The sequence below is a fragment of the Eriocheir sinensis genome, unplaced genomic scaffold (genome assembly GCF_024679095.1).
Source record: "Eriocheir sinensis breed Jianghai 21 unplaced genomic scaffold, ASM2467909v1 Scaffold1931, whole genome shotgun sequence".
Taxonomy (NCBI): domain Eukaryota; kingdom Metazoa; phylum Arthropoda; class Malacostraca; order Decapoda; family Varunidae; genus Eriocheir; species Eriocheir sinensis.
The window spans coordinates 1-4,533 of NW_026111330.1; the positions used below are offsets into that span (position 1 = coordinate 1).

General features: G+C 43.8%; 1 long non-coding RNA gene across 1 annotated transcript; it reads left to right on the plus strand.

The window, feature by feature from the left end:
• The first annotated feature begins 1,866 nt into the window (after nucleotides 1–1,866).
• On the plus strand, nucleotides 1,867–2,863 carry LOC126990719 (uncharacterized). Its single transcript, XR_007744668.1, has 3 exons — nucleotides 1,867–1,987; nucleotides 2,056–2,443; nucleotides 2,580–2,863. It is a non-coding gene; the product is annotated as an uncharacterized LOC126990719 (long non-coding RNA).
• Nucleotides 2,864–4,533: the final 1,670 nt, after the last annotated feature.

Sequence of the window (4,533 nt, forward strand, 5' to 3'; positions counted from 1 at the left end):
GAGAAAGAGTTTTAAACGCTCGACGAAGCTTAAGAAATGTGCCGTAAGGTTGTGACGGAAACTGAAGTGCTAAAAGGTGCCGCCTCGCTAGCTACTGCGTACTACTTGCTGCTATACTGTTATCATCATTATTGAGCACCGTGAATAGGGTATACCCGGAAAAGTACAAATATCAGTAGTTATACAAAGTCTCTTACTTTGCCACATCCAAGACACAGATAATCAAAAGGATAAAGATTGGGGAGCAGCGACGTAGCGATCTTTTTTTTTTTTGTATCCTCTTATGTTGGCCCTTGAGCTTTCTGTCTTCTATGTTGAAAAAAAAAACAAAAAAAACTGCCAAGTCTTTTCCTCATCGATTTCCATTTTTTTAGCAGACTCTTTATCATTGTTAGCTACCATTTATTATTTTTTTTTCTTACTTGACGCTTTTCTTCGTTTTATTTTTTGGCTGCAGAGGGGGAGGGGGGGGGAACCATTATAATCCAAATTCTTCCTGTTACTCTGTCCTACCTCCCTCCCTCCCTCCCTCTTCTTGCCTCCCTGCCCGCGTCCTTCCCTTCCAGCTCAAGGTCGGACCGGAACTAAGGACTACACAATGAAAAAAAAATTGTGGCAGGAAAACGTGTAGGTAGAACTGACCATGACTGATGACGGAGTAGATAAGTAAACAAATAAATAAGTTGAACAAATAAGATAAACAAATAAAATATATAGAGATAGAACTTATTTTTATATTTGCGGATTTTTTTTTTATTTATCTACTTTTGCCCTTGAGCTGCTTCCTAAAAAAAAAAGATAGATAGATAAACATAATGATAGATAGCCATGCAGATAAATAGATAAGGAGTCAGACAAATACATGTTCGATCGTTAGATGATTTGATAGTTAGTTAGTTAATAGGTAGTCCAATAGTACTCTTGTATAATACCCTCAGTTAGATAGGTAGTTTTATAGTTAGACAGTTTGAATTAGTTAGTTAGTTCGTTAATTTTACTGTATTCTGTATTTGTTTATTTATTTATTTATTTGGATTATTTTTTTGTTTTTGTTTTATTTTATTTTGGTGTTTTTCTTTTTCTTTTTGTTTCTTTTTCCTTTTCTTTTCTTTATCTTTTTCTTTGTTTTCTTGCTGTTGTTTTTCTTTTTTGATGTTCTTTTATTTCATATCATCCTCTTGTTGATGTTCATTGGTCTGGGTGAGCCGCTTTCCTCCCAGAAGAGACCCACCCATAATTTTGGTGATGTTAGTTTGGGGCCGAATGGTGGATGATGTTTCTTTGTATGTTACTTTTCTTGATGTTGTTCTGTTATTGCTGTTACTTTTCTTTTGCGATGTTTTTTTGCTCTTTTTTCCCCTATTTTTAGGTGTTCTTTTCTATATCATCCCTCTTTGATGTTCTTTGGTCTGGGTGAGCCTCTTTCTCCCCAGAAAAGACCCACCCATAATTTTGGTGATGTTAGTTTGGGGCCGAATGGTGGATGATGTTTCTTTGTATGTTACTTTTCTTGACGTTCTGTTATTGTTGTTACTTTTCTTGTGCGATGCTTTTTTCTCTTGTTCCCATTTTTTTGGTGTTCCTTTCTATATCATCCATTTTTTATGTTCTTTGGTCTGGATGAGCCTCTTTCTCCCCAGAAAGGACTCATCCATAATTTTGGAGATGTTAGGGCCTGAAGGTGGATGATCTGTGTTTTCATTTTCTTTTCTTGATGTTTTGTTACTATATTTTCCTTTTCTGGTGTTCCTTTTATTTTCCTTTTCATTGGTGTTCCCATCACGAGGATTGTCTACGACATCTAACGAGCACCACAAGACCCTTTTTATAGTTCCGAGTTTCCTCAACTAGGCAGACTGCCTACCACGGCTGACGAGCTCCACCTGCCCGGGTTTATCGTTCGGAGTTTGCTCTCCTAGGCAGATTGCCTACCACGGCTGACGAGCTCCACCTGCCCGGGTTTATTGTTCGGAGTTTGCTCTCCTAGGTGTATTACCTATGGCGGCTCACGAACCCAACCTGCCCGGGTTTATTGTTCAGAGTTTGCTCTCCTAGGTGAATTGCCTACCACGGCTAACGAACCTCACCTGCCCGGGTTTGTAATCGGAGTTTGCTCTCCTAGGTGAACTGCTTTCGCTAACGACCTCCACCTGCCCGGGTTTGTAATCGGAGTTTGCTCTCCTAGATGAATTGCTTTCGCTAACGACCTCCACCTGCCCGGGTTTGTAATCGGAGTTTGCTCTCCTAGGTGAACTGCTCACGCTAACGACCTTCACCTGCCCGGTTTTATAATCGGAGTTTGCTCTCCTAGATGAACTGCTTTCGCTAACGAGCTCCACCTGCCCGGGTTTATTGTTCGGAGTTTGCTCTCCTAGGTGTATTGACTATGACGGCTCACGAGCCCAACCTGCCCGGGTTTATTGTTCGGAGTTTGCTCTCCTAGGTGTATTACCTATGACGGCTCACGAGCCCAACCTGCCCGGGTTTATTGTTCGGAGTTTGCTCTCATATGTGGATTACCTATGACGGCTCACGAGCCCAACCTGCCCGGGTTTATTGTTCGGAGTTTGTTCTCCTAGGTGAATTGCCTACCACGGCTAACGAACCTCACCTGCCCGGGTTTGTTGTTCGGAGTTTGCTCTCCTAGGTGAATTGCCTACCACGGCTAACGAACCTCACCTGCCCGGGTTTGTTGTTCGGAGTTTGCTCTCCTAGGCAGATTGCCTACCACGGCTAACGAGCCCCACCTGCCCGGCGTTGTAGCCGAAAGATCTCCGGCACCTCCGTCGGGGTCCCGATGGACGCCGATGCGCCCTGCCGGGAGCCCTCCAGTCCTGCCATGCTCGCCTGGGAGACCTTGGGCTCGCTGACGCTCCACCGCCCCGCCGATTCGAATAGGGCGGATGCAAGAACTCGCTTCTTAAAACTACCAGACTGGATTATAAAATTAATCATAAATGCCGTGAAGGCGCCGGTCACCGCGTTTATCGGTTCTTGGATGAAGGACCGATGGGCCTCGGGGACGCGCACAAGCGTCCGCCGCGGCTTCCGGCGCACCATCCTTTCCCTTTTCTTTCTTACTTCAAATTTTTCTTTTTAATTATATTTTCTTTCTCTGATTGACTGATTGATTGATTTTACATAGTAAGAATTGGTTCACCAATTAACGTCTTTCAGGTACATTGCATTCACACACCTGCTGAGGGAGAACACCAGTGAGCGTGTTGACTCACGAGGACGGCCCACTAAAGTTTCCTAACATTTGTATTGGACTGCCACTTCCCTTTAGTCGTCTGTTCCTCTATTTCTCTCTTCTTTATTTCATTCTATTTCTCCCTTTCTTTCATCCTTGCTCTCTATACATATATTTCTTTCAAACTTCTTCATCAGCCCCCTTTCCTTTCCATTCTCCATCCCCTTCATCTCCCTCCATCCCTTTCATCCCCCTCGCCTCCCGCCCTTTGCTCTTTTTCTGTTATCATCACGACAGCTGTTTAATTTCTCTGCGGGGACTTTTTTTTTTATGTTCGGGGCGTCCATGTTGTTGCACAGCACCCTAGAATATTCTTGGCAAAGTGCTTCAAATTTTTGAAGCTTTTTGCATCACGCCAGTACCTCAGTGGATTGACATCAAAAGGCAAAACACCTTCTTCTAGGTACGTTTCAAGTTCTGCCTTCACCACTGTAGTGTCATTTGTTGATGCACTTGCCATCATTTGCCCAGCTGGAGGCATGTAAGCAAAACGACGAGGTCGTGTTGCACTCATGCCAGCCGAAAAGACGAAAGGCTCACTCTCTTGAAATGTTTTCTTCTTCAAGGTCGACTGAGTTGACTCGGAAATAATTAGGTCCACAATCTTGGAAACCTCTTCCTTTTGCATTTTCTTACATGGCATCCATGCCAGCTTAAACCTGGGGCCCATGACAGCTGCTGCAATGACATCAGTCCGCTCAAGAAATGGATGCAACCTCTTTTTGATAGATGACTGTAGTGCATATGCCAAGTTAAAGCAGTAGATCGGTTTACTGTCTCTCTCGTCGTCTTCACTCACATCTCATCCCCTATGCCTCCCATTTCCTTGACGTCACACATTTCTGCGGGTGGATCCTTCTTCAGAGCCACCCATCCCTCAGTAACTCCCTAAATCCTCTCCTACTCCTCCTCCATGTGACCTGAAGTTAATTTCCTCCTTACTCCCCACCTTTAATTTTTTTCCTCCTCCGCCTTCAACCTTAATCTTCTCCTTAAGGCGCGTCCACACCAGGAATCTTTGTATTTCAACAATGTATCCCAGACGTTTCCCAGGCTTTTCGGGAAGCAGTTGAGAAACAACTTGGATACATTCAGGAAATAATTGAGAAACATTGAGAGAGAATATATGTGTAATTCACCACGGACTGATCAAGTGTTGGACTCGTAAGCGCCAGCAGGTACCCTCCCGATATGAGCAAGTGCACTTTATCGTATATCTGTGTGTGTGTGTGTGTGTGTGTGTGTGTGTGTGTGTGTGTGTGTGTGTGTGTGTGTGTGTG